Source organism: Bombina bombina, chromosome 3 (assembly GCF_027579735.1).
Source record: "Bombina bombina isolate aBomBom1 chromosome 3, aBomBom1.pri, whole genome shotgun sequence".
In the NCBI taxonomy this organism is placed as follows: domain Eukaryota; kingdom Metazoa; phylum Chordata; class Amphibia; order Anura; family Bombinatoridae; genus Bombina; species Bombina bombina.
Genome location: NC_069501.1, coordinates 1,028,642,597 through 1,028,660,320, shown reverse-complemented (window position 1 = coordinate 1,028,660,320; position 17,724 = coordinate 1,028,642,597).

Genomic DNA, 17,724 nt, shown 5'->3' with positions numbered 1-17,724 from the left:
GAGAGTCTCTGGTCTCTAGATCCAGATTTATCCGCGGAGATAAATCTGCAAAATCCCCATTCCACTGTCTGAGCATGCACAGTGGCAGTGGTCTGAGATGCAAGCAAGCAAACGGAACTATGTCCATTGCCGCTACCATTAGTTCAATTACCTCCATACACTGAGCCACTGTCGGCCGAGGAATGGAATGAAGTGCTCGGCAAGTGGTTAAGATTTTTGATTTTCTGACCTCCGTCAGAAAAATTTTCATGCCTACCGAGTCCTATGAACGGAACTCTTGTTAGAGGAACAAGTGAACTCTTTTTTATGTTCACCTTCCACCCGTGAGATCTTAGAAAAGCCAACACGATGTCCGTGTGAGATTTGGCTAAATGGCAAGTTGACGCCTGAATCAAGATATCGTCCAGATAGGGCGCCACTGCTATGACCTGCGGCCTTAGCACCTTTGTGAAAATTCTGGGAGCTGTGGCCAACCCGAAAGGAAGGACCACAAACTGGTAATGTTTGTCCAGGAAGGCGAACCTGAGGAACTGATGATGATCTTTGTGGATAGGAATGTGTACACATCCTTCAAATCCACGGTGGCCATATATTGACCCTCCTGGATCATTGGTAAAATTGTCCGAATGGTCTCCATCTTGAAATTTGTTTAGAATCTTGAAATCTAAAATTGGTCTGAAGGTTCCCTCTTTTTTGGGAACAACGAACAGATTGGAGTAAAACCCCTGTCCCTGTTCTACTTTTGGAACTGGGCAGATTACTCCCATGGTATATAGGTCTTCTACACAGCGTAAGAACGCCTCTCTTTTTGTCTGTTTTACAGACAACCGTGAAAGATGAAATCTCCCCCTTGGGAGAGAATCTTTGAATTCTAAACGATACCCCTGGGTCACGATTTCTAATGCCCAGGAATCCTGAACTTCTCTTGCCCAAGCCTGAGCGAAGAGAGAAAGGCTGCCCCCTACTAGATCCGGTCCCGGATCTGGGGCTGCCCCTTCATGCTGTCTTGGTAGCAGCAGCGGGCTTCTTGGCCTGTTTACCTTTATTCCAGGTCTGGTTCGGTCTCCAGACTGACTTGGATTGAGCAAAATTCCCCTCCTGCTTTGTGGCAGAGGAGGAAGTAGAGGGTCCACCATTAAAGTTTCGAAAGGAACGAAAATTATTTTGTTTGGCCCTCATTTTATTCGTCTTGTCCTGAGGAAGGGCATGGCCTTTACCTCCAGTAATGTCGGAAATGATCTCCTTCAGTTCAGGCCCAAATAGGGTCTTACCTTTGAAAGGTATAGCTAACAGCTTAGATTTCGATGACACACCAGGACTTAAGCCATAACGCTCTACGCGCTAAAATGGCAAAGCCTGCATTCTTTGCCGCTAATTTAGCCATTTGAAAAGCGGCATCTGTAATAAAAGAATTAGCTAGCTTGAAAGCCTTAATTCTATCCAAAATATCATCTAATGGGGTCTCAACCTTAAGAGACTCCTCTAGAGCCTCAAACCAAAAAGCGGCTGCAGTAGTTACAGGAACAATGCACGTTATAGGTTGTAGAAGAAAACCCTGATGAATAAACAATTTCTTTAGAAGGCCCTCTAATTTTTTATCCATAGGATCATTGAAAGCACAACTGTCCTCAATAGGTATAGTTGTATGCTTAGCTAGGGTAGAAATAGCTCCCTCCACCTTAGGGACCGTCTGCCACGAATCCCGAATGGTGTCAGATATGGGAAACATTTTCTTAAAAGTAGGAGGGGGAGAGAACGGAATGCCTGGTCTATCCCATTCCTTAGTAACAATGTCCTAAATCCTCTTAGGGACTGGAAAAGCATTAGTGTAAGCAGGGACCTCTAGATATCTATACATTTTACACAATTTTTCTGGAGGTATGACAATAGGGTCACAATTATCCAGTAACAAGCGGAGGTGTTCAAGCTTAAACTTAAAGGCCGTCATATCTGAGTCTGTTTGAGGGAACATCTCTCCTGAATCAGAAAGATCTCACTCAGACAGCAATTCCCCCACCCCCAAATCAGAACACTGAGGGTACATCGGAGATGGCCAATAAAGCATCAGAGGGCTCAGTATTTACTCTAATACCGGACCTACTGCGCTTACCCTGCAAACCAGGCAGTTTAGATAATACCTCTGTAAGGGTAGTAGACATAACTGCGGCCATATCTTGCAGGGTGAAAGAATTAGACGCACTAGAAGTACTTGGCGTCGCTTGGGCGGGCGTTAAAGGTTGTGACACTTGGAGAGAAGTAGATGGCATAACCTGATTCTCTTCTAACTGAGAATCATCCTGAGACATACTTTTATCAGCTAAAATATGTTCTTTGCAATGTAAGGCCCTTTCAGTACATGAGGGACACATTTTAAGTGGGGGTTCCACAATGGCTTCTAAACACATGGAACATTGACTTTCCTCAATGTCAGACATGTTAAAACAGGCTAGTAAATGACCACAAACAGACTTGAAACACTTTATTTTATGAAAAAAATAACAATCTGAAAAAACGGTACTGCGCCTTTAAGAGAAAAAAAAAGCATACAATTTTTCCAAAACTGCTTTAAAACGATAAAATTATTACAATTTTATGATAAATGCATCCCAACTTGTCAGCTAAGTTTGCCCCACAAGGAAAGGAATACTTAACCCTTACCAAAAAACCGTTGTGCTATAAAACGTTAAATTCAAACAAAAAACACCCCCTGCACCTCGCCACAGCCCTGCTGTGGCGCCTACCTGCCCTCAGGGGTCTGTAAAATCAGATTAACCCTTCGATTAGGCCCAAACTATCTCTGAAAGGCCCACCGCAGTTGGAGCTTGCTGCTTGTCTGGGAAAAACAACTGCGCAACTGAGGCGCGAAAATAGGCCCCGCCCATCTCACTCAATGTCTCACAGCCTAAAATAACCGCACCAGAGCGGTCTAAAAACCTAGCCATGTGGATTCATATACCCATTAAGTGAAGCCATGTGTACCCTCCATTCTTAAATAAAGTAAAAACGTTTGCCATAAAAAAACGTTATCTGTAACTCCCAACATAGAAACATTTGCCCACAAACATCATATCATCAGTGTCAACCATTTTTTATAGCTCAATATACAGGTCCAGTAATACCCCTCTCTATACATTAGGATTACTGCTTACCCTCTCCCTCATGGGGATACTGTCAGCCAATTCTGAAATAACAGTGTCTCTCCAGAAAAAAATGACTGAACATACCTCAATGCTTGTAGCATGAAAAACGTTCCTCACACTGAAGTTTCTTAAGTACTCCTCAGCCATTCTGTGGGAACTACTCTGGATCTTAGTAACAACTGCTAAGATCATCAGTCTCCAGGCAGAAGTCTTCATCCATCTGCTACCTGGGAGAAAATAGCACTCACCGGTACCATATAAAATAAAAAAGTCTTGATTGAAGAAAATAAAAACTTACATTTTATCACCTCTTTCACTTTGTCTACTCTAAGTAATAGGAAGGGTAAAGAGAATGACTGGGGGGTGAAGTCAAGGGAGGAGCTATATAGCCAGCTCTGCTGTGGTGCTCTTTGCCACTTCCTGTTAGCAGGAGGATAATATCCCACAAGTAAAGGATGAATCTGTGGACTCGTCGTATCTTATAGAAGAAAACAACATAAAGCAAAATTATCAATTTCCTTATATGGCAGTTTCAAGAATGGGAAAAAAATGCAAACAGCATAGTCCTCTGACATAAAAAAGGCAAGAGACATATAGAAATGACACAACGCAAAATGAATTTTTTTTGGCGCTGACAACATCCGGAAAAGACACTCACGTCATTTCAGATGCAACCTTGTGCAAGGAAATGATGAATTTGCATCACCGGACATACCTTCGCACCAAAAATGATGCAATAAACATCAGCATTTTGCGACCTCGCAAGCCTAATTTTGCCCACGAAAATTTAATGAAAAAGCAGTCAATTTGAAAAAGAGACTATACCCCAGGTAAGAAAAATATTTTCCTAAATATGTGTTTTCCCAAATATGAAACTGATAGTCTGCAAAAGGAAATATACATAAACCTGACTCATGGCAACTTTATATTAAATACATAAAGTGCCAAACCATAGCTGAGAGTGTCTTAAGTAATGAAAACATACTTACCGAAAGACACCAATCCACATATAGCAGATAGCCAAACCAGTACTGAAACAGTTGAGAGAAATAAAAATGAGAGGGCACTTTAGCAAGAAAAAGTACCACACTTAATCTCTAATAAAAATTTAATATAAAATAAAATTTTAAACAAATATAAAACAGGATAATATTATCGCCAACAGTAGAATTAAAGGGACGTCTCCCTATAGCAAAAAAAACATAATTTATGCTTACCTGATAAATTTATTTCTCTTGTAGTGTATCCAGTCCACGGATCCTCCATTACTTGTGGGATATTCTCCTTCCCAACAGGAAGTTGCAAGAGGATCACCCACAGCAGAGCTGCTATATAGCTCCTCCCCTCACTGCCATATCCAGTCATTCGACCGAAACAAGACGAGAAAGGAGAAACCATAGGGTGCAGTGGTGACTGTAGTTTAATTAAAATTTAGACCTGCCTTAAAAGGACAGGGCGGGCCGTGGACTGGATACACTACAAGATAAATAAATTTATCAGGTAAGCATAAATTATGTTTTCTCTTGTTAAGTGTATCCAGTCCACGGATCATCCATTACTTGTGGGATACCAATACCAAAGCTAAAGTACACGGATGATGGGAGGGACAAGGCAGGAACTTAAACGGAAGGAACCACTGCCTGTAGAACCTTTCTCCCAAAAACAGCCTCCGAAGAAGCAAAAGTGTCAAATTTGTAAAAATTTTGAAAAGGTGTGAAGCGAAGACCAAGTCGCAGCCTTGCAAATCTGTTCAACAGAGGCCTCATTTTTAAAGGCCCAGGTGGAACCCACAGCTCTAGTAGAATGAGCTGTAATCCTTTCAGGGGGCTGCTGTCCAGCAGTCTCATAGGCTAAGCATATTATGCTCCGAAGCCAAAAGGAGAGAGAGGTTGCCGAAGCTTTTTGACCTCTCCTCTGTCCAGAGTAAACGACAAACAGGGCAGATGTTTGACGAAAATCTTTAGTAGCCTGTAAGTAAAACTTCAAGGCACGGACTACGTCCAGATTATGCACAAGACGTTCCTTCTTTGAAGAAGGATTAGGACACAATGATGGAACAACAATCTCTTGATTGATATTCCTGTTAGAAACCACCTTAGGTAAAAACCCAGGTTTGGTACGCAGAACTACCTTGTCTGAATGAAAAATCAGATAAGGAGAATCACAATGTAAGGCAGATAACTCAGAGACTCTTCGAGCCGACGAAATAGCCATCAAAAACAGAACTTTCCAAGAAAAAAGTTTAATATCAATGGAATGAAGGGGTTCAAACGGAACTCCCTGAAGAACTTTAAGAACCAAGTTTAAGCTCCACGGGGGAGCAACAGTTTTAAACACAGGCTTAATCCTAACCAAAGCCTGACAAAATGCCTGGACGTCTGGAACTTCTGCCAGACGCTTGTGCAAAAGAATAGACAGAGCAGAGATCTGTCCTTTTAAAGAACTAGCTGATAAGCCTTTGTCCAAACCCTCTTGGAGAAAGGAGAATATCCTAGGAATCCTAACCTTACTCCAGGAGTAACTCTTGGATTCACACCAATAAAGATATTTACGCCATATCTTATGGTAGATTTTCCTGGTGACAGGCTTCCGAGCCTGTATTAAGGTATCAATGACTGACTCGGAGAAGCCACGCCTTGATAGAATCAAGTGTTCAATCTCCATGCAGTCAGTCTCAGAGAAATTAGATTTGGATGATTGAAAGGACCTTGTATTAGAAGGTCCTGCCTCAGAGGCAGAGTCCATGGTGGAAGAGATGACATGTCCACTAGGTCTGCATACCAGGTCCTGCGTGGCCACGCAGGCGCTATCAGAATCACAGATGCTCTCTCCTGTTTGATTTTGGCAATCAGTCGAGGGAGCAGAGGGAGCAGAGGAAACGGTGGAAACACATAGGCCAGGTTGAAGAACCAAGGAGCTGCTAGAGCATCTATCAGTGTTGCTCCCGGGTCCCTGGACCTGGATCCGTAACAAGGAAGCTTGGCATTCTGGCGAGACGCCATGAGATCCAGTTCTGGTTTGCCCCAACGATGGACCAGTTGAGCAAACACCTCCGGATGGAGTTCCCACTCCCCCGGATGAAAAGTCTGACGACTTAGAAAATCCGCCTCCCAGTTCTCTATGTCTGGGATGTGGATCGCTGACAGGTTGCAAGAGTGAGACTCTGCCCAGTGAATTATCTTTGAGACTTCTTTTTTTTTTTTTTTTTTTTTTTTAATATTCTTTTTATTGAAGACAAAGAAAAAGCAATAAGGTTACATGCATATTATCACGAAGCCATATAGACATGAGAATATACAGGGATGTAAAATTATACATAAGCTAGATCTGTAGGAATGTTTATAATACACAAACTTGCCAGTGAAATATATTCAAAATTCTCAAAGTAAGTCAAGTATAAACAATAGTTATGGCATATATTTCACAATATGTAAATAGCAAATGGTATTCATGTGTCTTCCTTATTTTTTTTTTTTTTTAATAACACAGCAAAACAAGTTTTTGTAATATATAAGTAGTGTGGTAAAATTGAACATACTAAACTTAAAACTTGTAACTCAATTTGTAAGTGAAGCTTAACAGTTTCGCTTGACAAGGTAGTAGAAATAGAGTCAATTTTATAGTAAAGTGACAAGCTACACACAGAAACATAGAAAATAGATGGGATAGGTTGCGGTACTGGTTAGAAAGACCGCATAGTTAGGCCTCCTTACCTAGGAGGAACATTATAAGATGGGGGGGGGGGGGAGGTGGTCATTGGGATGTGAATTGAAATTTAGACTAAAAACCATGGCTAGAGGATAATTGTTAATAGTAAGGATTAACAAAGGAGTAGCTGGGCGTTTGAATAAGGTGTGTATGATAGAATATGCTTCACATTAATATAATATCTGGTAGGAGACTAGTAGTCAAAGGAAGCGTATAAAATATAGGGCATCCATTAGATAGAAAAGCTGCATAGTTGTCCCTCTTAGTATAGAGGGTGCATTATATTATAGCGGGGGGGGGGAGGGGGTATTTTGTTAAATAGGAGATATATTAAGGAGGGGGAGGAGGGGGGGAGAGGTGGTAAATTGAGTATGTTGGGCCAAATATTTAAGTAAAGCGCCATATTACATAAAAGGGAATAACAATGGTGCAGGACCTGCCTGCTCTAACAACTGTGTAAGGGAAACTGTGTATATGACTTCTAGGCCTTTTTACTGAATTGTTGACATCATTTAGGCAAGGGCTATATGTAAGTTGGAGCGCTAAACAAATGGGCCAAAGGTAATAGACTTAGTAGGGCACGGGGTATGGTTGCAATTGTGGGAATCATGTAAAGGTGATATATTTAGAGTGGATCATGTTCTGGAACAGAAAAAATTGGGACATTTACATAGATTGTATGCTAGGGCACAAATAGACTATAGTAGTTAGGATGGGACCAGCTTAAAGTGCAATACATATAGCTATGCATAATTGTCCTCAGAGCAACGTGGAATCTAAAGTTGAAGTTGAGGCAGAATGAACTGCAAGGTGGAGCATACCAAATGTTAGGACGCAGCCTCGGCCGCTGGCTACGTCTGTACTGTATAGAAATAGATAAACCCACTATATAGCTGCACTAATGCAGTGTGTAGATTTTATAAGTATTCTATATGACCCCATTCACAATTCTGCCAGATTAGGAAGTATATACAACAGCAGGACCCATCTAATAAAACATATAGCATCTCTGAACACTTCAGTACAGTAACAACAGGAGGGATGCACTGAGAAAACACACATTGCATACATATGTCATATTAAAAACAAACATAACTCTATAAGCAGCGAATGTGATATAACGTGTGCAGCACACAGAGCCTTCACATAGACCTAACGTGCAAGACATAACTTAAGCTGCCATGTGGTGCCACAATGCCCAGGGTATCACAATAAGTAGAAATGTATTTGAGCACATTTTGTAAGGTTTAGGTGTAATATAATACATTAAACGCTATGGCACAAGTGGCTCCTATATAAATAACACATGGACAGGAAAATGAATATAATCTCAATTGCAACACAACGGTTGTAGATATGGTCATGTGACAGACCTAATCTCAAACTCGCATGCATTTCTGTTACTCTCACATTCTGAAGCATAAATATCTGGTATGGGACAACAAACAGGATAACACAACAGTCATAAAAATATATAGAACCCAGCCAAACAAAACTATAACCCTTAAAGGAATATCCAAATATTATAATAACATCATCAGTGCATTCAATGTGAACATTTCTGTCATCACTCTCTTAGAATATGAGCAGCTTTTGTATATGCTTGGAACTATTCAACTATATAGAATTAAACATATCAGTAAAGAATGAAGATAAATGCTAATAAAAATAACGTACTCAGCTGAGACTTCATAACATCTTATAAACTACATAGGTGATATGTGATCATATAGTATAGTGCACACTTCCATTAGAACTTCACGGAGACATTCTAGAAAGTCAATAACTATTATAGCATCCATGACAGTATGGCTACTGTAATGCAAGGATCCGTGACCTAACCCACTCCTCAAGCACCCACTGACTTACTTGTACCCCACATTGTATAGATCAATAAGTCCAGCCCGAGGAGAGCTGTAACACCAACTTGGAGCGCTTGTAAATGGTGTGTGAGGGATTGTGTGACTAGCAGATATAAGCCGACACACAACTCCTCTTGCGGCTCTTACGAGTAAGGGGCTACTCTAAACTATAGTCCAAAGTCTTGGAGGGCTGCCCACCCCTCAGGCTATCCACAAAAAGTATGCCTCCAGGGTCCCACTGCAAATTCAGGGAGTGGACATAATGGTAGTGGCAGCTGGGTTGCTGAGCGGGCGGCGGCGGGAATTGCGTGTCTTCATCCACTTGCGCGATGTTTCCAGAAGAAACGGTGAGTAGATTAGAAGTCACTTCCAGATGCGTGGCAAGCAGATAACATTGCATAGTATGAGTGCAACCATATCTATGCCCCCAGCTAACTAGAACATCATGGACATTCATAGATTTCCGTCTCGTTGATCTATTGTTGGTGGTTTCTGTATAGTCCCCCTTATTCCGCTCATGTGCAATAGTTGAGTGAGGACCTCTAATTTTTTCAGTAAGGTGAGTGTACGGTATTGCCGGGGTGTTTGTCTGAGAGTCCTCTGTTGCTGTGCCCTGGAAGTCCTCGGGTTTCTTACTGTCAGTGGGGTATTTGAGATCACCAGGAGGATCTCCGTTGTCAGCACCCGGCTTCAGGAGGGCCTTCGAAATGGGTTCTGGAGTTAAGCTGAATGCTGCTGCCATGTGCTTCTCCAGTTTGTGGAAATGATCACATAGAAGCACCTCCAGAGCTCGGAGAATATTAGCTGGTTCCATGTGTGCCAGGAACTTTCAACCGATTGCAGGTGATCACTAGACAGTAGGTGCTACTTAAATGCTAAAATGGCCGCCCCTCAATATTCCACACGGCTGCCTGTACTGTGGAAGCAGCTGATGATCTGCTCAATTTAGGCTATTTCCTTAGAATTAGGGTTGTATTTGTCCACTAGCAATGGTAGCTGCAGCCAAATCATAATTCAGACAGCCTTGGGCAATTAAAATCATGGAAATTGTCGGCTTAGAGCCGGAGCTGTGGTGATACACGTCTGCTCAGATGCATGGCTGGCTCCGCCCCATCTTTGAGACTTCTAACATCGCTAGGGAACTCCTGGTTCCCCCTTGATGGTTGATGTAAGCCACAGTCATGATGTTGTCCGACTGAAATCTGATGAACCTCAGTGTTGCTAACTGAGGCCAAGCTAGAAGAGCCTTGAATATTGCTCTTAACTCCAGAATATTTATTGGGAGGAGTTTCTCCTCCTGAGTCCACGATCGCTGAGCCTTCAGTGAGTTCCAGACTGCGCCCCAACCTAGAAGGCTGGTATCTGTTGTTACAATCGTCCAATCTGGCCTGCGAAAGGTCATACCCTTGGACAGATGGACCCGAGAAAGCCACCAGAGAAGAGAATCTCTGGTCTCTTGATCCAGATTTAGTAGAGGGGACAAATCTGAGTAATCCCCATTCCACTGACTTAGCATGCATAATTGCAGCGGTCTGAGATGCAGGCGCGCAAATGGCACTATGTCCATTGCCGCTACCATTAAGCCGATTACTTCCATGCACTGAGCCACTGACGGGCGTGGAATGGAATGAAGGACACGGCAAGCATTTAGAAGTTTTGATAACCTGGACTCCGTCAGGTAAATTTTCATCTCTACAGAATCTATAAGAGTCCCTAGGAAGGAGACTCTTGTGAGTGGTGATAGAGAACTCTTTTCCACGTTCACTTTCCACCCATGCGACCTCAGAAATACCAGAACTATCTCTGTATGAGACTTGGCAATTTGAAAGCTTGATGCCTGTATCAGGATGTCGTCTAGATACGGAGCCACCGCTATGCCTCGCGGTCTTAGAACCGCCAGAAGTGAGCCCAGAACCTTTGTAAAAATTCTCGGGGCAGTGGCCAACACGAAGGGAAGAGCTACAAATTGGTAATGCCTGTCTAGAAAGGCAAACCTTAGGAACCGATGATGATCTTTGTGAATCGGTATGTGAAGGTAGGCATCCTTTAAGTCCACTGTGGTCATGTACTGACCCTCTTGGATCATGGGTAGGATGGTCCGGATAGTTTCCATTTTGAATGATGGAACTCTGAGGAATTTGTTTAAGATCTTTAGATCCAAGATTGGTCTGAAGGTTCCCTCTTTCTTGGGAACCACAAACAGATTTGAATAAAATCCCTGTCCTTGTTCCGTCCGCTGAACTGGATGGATCACTCCCATTACTAGGAGGTCTTGCACACAGCTTAGGAATTCCTCTTTCTTTATCTGGTTTGCTGATAACCTTGAAAGATGAAATCTCCCTTGTGGAGGAGAAGCTTTGAAGTCCAGTAGATATCCCTGAGATATGATCTCCAACGCCCAGGGATTCTGAACATCTCTTGCCCACGCCTGGGCGAAGAGAGAAAGTCTGCCCCCCACTAGATCCGTTTCCGGATAGGGGGCCGTTCCTTCATGCTGTCTTGGGGGCAGCAGCAGGCTTTCTGGCCTGCTTGCCCTTGTTCCAGGACTGGTTAGGTTTCCAGGCCTGTCTGGAATGAGCAACAGTTCCCTCTTGTTTTGAAGCGGAGGAAGTTGATGCTGCTCCTGCCTTGAAATTTCGAAAAGCATGAAAATTAGACTGTTTGGCCTTTGATTTGGCCCTGTCCTGAGGAAGGGTATGACCCTTGCCTCCAGTAATATCAGCAATAATTTCCTTCAAGCCAGGCCCGAATAAGGTCTGCCCCTTGAAAGGAATGTTGAGTAATTTAGACTTTGAAGTCATGTCAGCTGACCAGGATTTAAGCCATAGCGCCCTACGCGCCTGGATGGCGAATCCGGAATTCTTAGCCGTTAGTTTAGTCAAATGAACAATGGCATCGGAAACAAATGAGTTAGCTAGCTTAAGCGTTCTAAGCTTGTCAATAATTTCATTCAATGGAGCTGTCTGGATGGCCTCTTCCAGGGCCTCAAACCAGAATGCCGCCGCAGCAGTGACAGGCGCAATGCATGCAAGGGGCTGTAAAATAAAACCTTGTTGAATAAACATTTTCTTAAGGTAACCCTCCAATTTTTTATCCATTGGATCTGAAAAAGCACAACTGTCCTCAACCGGGATAGTGGTACGCTTTGCTAAAGTAGAAACTGCTCCCTCCACCTTAGGGACCATCTGCCATAAGTCCCGTGTAGTGGTGTCTATTGGAAACATTTTTCTAAATATAGGAGGTGGGGAAAAGGGCACACCGGGTCTATCCCACTCCTTGCTAATAATTTCTGTAAGCCTTTTAGGTATAGGAAAAACGTCAGTACACACCGGCACCGCATAGTATCTATCCAGCCTACACAATTTCTCTGGAATTGCAACTGTGTTACAGTTATTCAGAGCAGCTAATACCTCCCCAAGCAATACACAGAGGTTCTCAAGCTTAAATTTTAAAATAGAAATCTCTGAATCAGGTTTCCCCGAGTCAGAGATGTCACCCACAGACTGAAGCTCTCCGTCCTCATGTTCTGCATACTGTGACGCAGTATCAGACATGGCTCTAACAGCATTTGCACGCTCTGTATCTCTCCTAACCCCAGAGCTATCGCGCTTGCCTCTTAATTCAGGCAATCTAGATAATACCTCTGACAGGGTATTATTCATGATTGCAGCCATGTCCTGCAAGGTAATCGCTATGGGCGTCCCTGATGTAATTGGCACCATATTAGCGTGCGTCCCCTGAGCGGGAGGCGAAGGGTCTGACACGTGGGGAGAGTTAGTCGGCATAACTTCCCCCTCGACAGAACCCTCTGGTGATAATTCTTTTATAGATAAAGACTGATCTTTACTGTTTAAGGTGAAATCAATACATTTAGTACACATTCTCCTATGGGGCTCCACCATGGCTTTCAAACATAATGAACAAGTAGGTTCCTCTGTGTCAGACATGTTTAAACAGACTAGCAATGAGACTAGCAAGCTTGGAAAACACTTTAAAAAAAGTTTACAAGCAATATAAAAAACGTTACTGCGCCTTTAAGAAACACACATTTTCCCAAATTTTGAAATAACAGTGAAAAAATGCAGTTACACTAACAAAATTTTTACAGTGTATGTAATAAGTTAGCAGAGCATTGCACCCACTTGCAAATGGATGATTAACCCCTTAATACCAAAAACGGAATAACAAATGACAAAAACGTTTTTTAAACAGTCACAACTGCCACAGCACTACTGTGGCTTTTTACCTCCCTCAATACGACTTTTGAAGCCTTTTGAGCCCTTCAGAGAAGTCCTGGATCATGCAGGAAGAAGCTGGATGTCTGTGTCTGTAATTTTTTTCTGTGCAAAAAAATGCTAAAATAGACCCCTCCCACTCATATTACAACAGTGGGAAGCCTCATGGAACTGTTTCTAGGCAAAATTCAAGCCAGCCATGTGGAAAAAACTAGGCCCCAATAAGTTTTATCACCAAACATATGTAAAAAATGATTAAACATGCCAGCAAACGTTTTAAAATACACTTTTATAAGAGTATGTATCTCTATTAATAAGCCTGATACCAGTCGCTATCACTGCATTTAAGGCTTTACTTACATTACTTCGGTATCAGCAGCATTTTCTAGCAAATTCCATCCCTAGAAAAATATTTTAACTGCACATACCTTATTACAGGAAAACCTGCACGCTATTCCCCCTCTGAAGTTACCTCACTCTTCAGAATATGTGAGAACAGCAAAGGATCTTAGTTACTTCTGCTAAGATCATAGAAAACGCAGGCAGATTCTTCTTCTAAATACTGCCTGAGATAAACAGTACACTCCGGTACCATTTAAAAATAACAAACTTTTGATTGAAGAAATAAACTAAGTATAAAACACCACAGTCCTCTTACGACCTCCATCTTAGTTGAGAGTTGCAAGAGAATGACTGGATAAGGCAGTGAGGGGAGGAGCTATATAGCAGCTCTGCTGTGGGTGATCCTCTTGCAACTTCCTGTTGGGAAGGAGAATATCCCACAAGTAATGGATGATCCGTGGACTAGATACACTTAACAAGAGAAAATAAGCAAGTTGCAAGATTAATATATATTGCTAAAATACCACCAAAATCTAAAATGCAAAATTTAAAAAATGCATATAATCATCCATACATAAAAGGAGCATAAGAATTGGGTTAGACAAATAAGTGCAAATAATAAGAAACAGTTCTTGTTCCAACGGATAAAGTGTGTAAATCCGTAAATGTTCATAAACCAACAGATGGCTGTGATCCAAGGATATTATTGACAAAGTTAAAGAACTAATATTAGCAACTTTGTTGCAGTTCAGGAATAAATCTGCCACTTATGTTGAAAAAACAATGTTCCACCTTGTATATGGAATATATGTTGATACTTTTGTGGTGTTAGAAGAGAAAGTCTTTATACATTAGCCAATATTTGTATGAAAAGAAACGCTCCAGGGTGTCTTACCGTAGGCTTCTGTCAGCTAGAAACAAGCCACTCAGCGTGTCTTGGTGGCGGTTCTCCCGCAGTGATCAAACGGAGTTCAGAGCTCCAGGGCAAACTCCCACATGAATTCGTCTGCTAGCACCAAGCCGCTCAGCCCTCACTGATGGCGGTTCCTCTCAGTAGGTAAACACGGTTCAGAGCTTTGATGGGCTGTGTCACTGACTGTATCGATAGTTGCTAAGATTAGCACCTCACCTTGAAACTGTCGATATCAGCGGCTCGCGGACCAGACCAGAGTTTTAGCAGCATCAGAGATTGAAGATGTATGTATATCCCGCACTTAGCGTGTATCACGCGCGGTATAAGGAACTAGGTACCTAGTGTTTGTTGCTCTATGCAGGACAAGCAACTCTCCTTCTACGCGTTTCACCTGGCTTAGGGCTTTTTCAAGATGAAAGTTGCTCCCGGAACAAAGTTTAAAAACCGGCTGCTGTTCTTCTATTGGTCCGTTTTCTAATTGCTTCTAAAGGTGGAATTAGTTTTAAGGTGGATTGTACATTGCATCAACAGACTTGAAATGTGGCACTGATTTGTCAGCAATTGATATTAAAAAGATCTTTTTCATGTAAAAATAGATATTGCATTTAAGACATTAATATTATATTGGGTGGTATTTAAAAAATATTTTAGATGAAAAACATTCATATAACAAATGCTACTAACATTCAAGTAAAAATATAAAAATACATTTTCAACAGAGGATTTTTCTTTTGTAAGAGATTAAGGTGGTTTACTACAAATCATCACTAGACATATCATATTTTGTTATGAACAATATGTAATGTCCATTATATTTACCTAAGTTTTTGATTGAGGGACATTATCTAAAAATAGTGGTAATAATTACATACTTATTCTGCATATAGATTGGGTGTTATACCGATTTAATCGTATATGCCATATGTATATGCCATATGCCTATAATAAATATATGATAAATGTCATCTTAACGGTTTGAAAAATTTAATAATTGGGAGAAATGTTACAATTATAAAAAAGTTCTATCACCCTAAATTCATAATATAGATAAAGAGACATAGTTAATTTATCATAACTTTTAAAAATATCTTAACTGATAAAAAACAGAATTTATGTTTACCTGATAAATTTCTTTCTCCTACGGTGTGTCCGGTCCACGGATTCATCCTTACTTGTGGGAATATTCTCTTCCCTAACAGGAAATGGCAAAGAGAGCACAGCAAAAGCTGTCCATATAGCTCCCCCTCTGGCTCTGCCCCCCAGTCATTCGACCGACGGTTAGGAGAAAAAGGACAAACCATAGGGTGCCGTGGTGACTGTAGTGTACAGAAACAAAAAATTTTAAACCTGACTAAAAGCCAGGGCGGGCCGTGGACCGGATACACCGTAGGAGAAAGAACTTTATCAGGTAAACATAAATTCTGTTTTCTCCTACATTGGTGTGTCCGGTCCACGGCTTCATCCTTACTTGTGGGAACCAATACCAAAGCTTTAGGACACGGATGAAGGGAGGGAACAAGTCAGGTTACCTAAACGGAAGGCACCACGGCTTGCAAAACCTTTCTCCCAAAAACAGCCTCCGAAGAAGCATAAGTATCGTATTTGTAAAATTTGGCAAAAGTATGCAGAGAAGACCAAGTCGCTGCCTTACAGATCTGATCAACAGAAGCCTTGTTCTTGAAAGCCCATGTGGAAGCCACAGCTCTAGCAGAGTGAGCTGTAATTCATTCAGGAGGCTGCCGTCCGGCAGTCTCATAAGCCAATCGGATGATGTTTTTCAGCCAAAAAGAAAGAGAGGTAGCAGTGGCTTTTTGCCCTCTCCTCTTACCAGAATAAACGACAAACAAAGATGATGTTTGTCTGAAATCCTTTGTTGCTTCTAAATAGAATTTTAAAGCACGGACCACATCTAGGTTGTGTAACAAACGTTCCTTCTTTGAAACTGGATTCGGACATAGAGAAGGAACAACTATTTCCTGGTTAATATTCCTGTTGGAAATTACTTTTGGAAGAAAACCAGGTTTGGTACGTAAAACTACCTTATCTGCATGAAATACCAGATAGGGAGAAGTACACTGCAAAGCAGATAATTCAGAAACTCTTCTAGCAGAAGAAATAGCAACTAAAAACAGAACTTTCCAAGATAATAACTTAATATCTATGGAATGCAAAGGTTCAAACGGAACCCCTTGAAGAACTGAAAGAACTAAGTTTAGGCTCCAAGGAGGAGTCATAGGTCTGTAAACAGGCTTCTGACTAACGCCTGTACAAACGCTTGTACATCTGGCACGGCTGCCAGAAGTTTGTGCAACAAAACAGACAGAGCAGATATCTGTCCTTTTAGAGAACTAGCTGACAAACCTTTATCCAAACCCTCTTGGAGAAAGGAAAGTATCCTAGGAATTTTAATTTTACTCCAAGAGAATCCCTTGGATTCGCACCAACGGATATATTTTTGCCATATCTTATGGTAAATTTTCCTAGTCACAGGCTTTCTGGCTTGAACCAGAGTATCTATGACTGAATCTGAAAACCCACTCTTAGATAGAATCAAGCGTTCAATTTCCAAGCAGTCAGCTGCAGAGAGACTAGATTTGGATGTTCGAATGGACCTTGTACTAGAAGATCCTGTCTCAAAGGTAGCTTCCATGGTGGAGCCGATGACATATTCACCAGGTCTGCATACCAAGTCCTGCGTGGCCACGCAGGGGCTATTAGGATCACCGAGGCCTGCTCCTGTTTGATCCTGGCTACCAGCCTGGGAAGGAGAGGGAACGATGGAAACACATAAGCTATATTGAACGACCAGGGCGCCACTAATGCATCCACTAGTGTCGCCCTGGGATCCCTGGATCTGGACCCGTATCGAGGAACTTTGAAGTTCTGACGAGACGCCATCAGATCCATATCCGGATTGCCCTAAAGTTGAGTTAACTGGGCAAAGACCTCCGGGTGGAGTTCCCACTCCCCCGGATGGAAAGTCTGACGACTCAAATAATCCGCCTCCCAGTTGTCTACTCCTGGGATGTGGATTGCAGATAGGTGGCAGGAGTGATCCTCCGCCCATTTGATGATCTTGGATACCTCTGTCATCGCCAAGGAACTCTTTGTTCCCCCCTGATGATTGATGTACGCTACAGTCGTCATGTTGTCCGACTGAAATCTTATGAATCTGGCCTTCGCTAGGTGAGGCCAGGCCAGGAGCGCATTGAATATCGCTCTCAGTTCCAAAATGTTTATCGGGAGAAGGGACTCTTCCCGAGACCATAGACCCTGAGCTTTCAGGGAGTCCCAGACCGCGCCCCAGCCTAAGAGACTGGCGTCGGTCGTGACGATGACCCACTCTGGTCTGCGGAAACTCATTCCCTGAGACAGGTGATCCTGAGTCAACCACCAGCGGAGTGAGTCTCTGGTTACCTGGTCTACTTGAATCTGGGGAGACAAGTCTGCATAATCCCCATTCCACTGTTTGAGCATGCACAGTTGCAATGGTCTTAGATGAATTCGAGCAAAAGGAACCACGT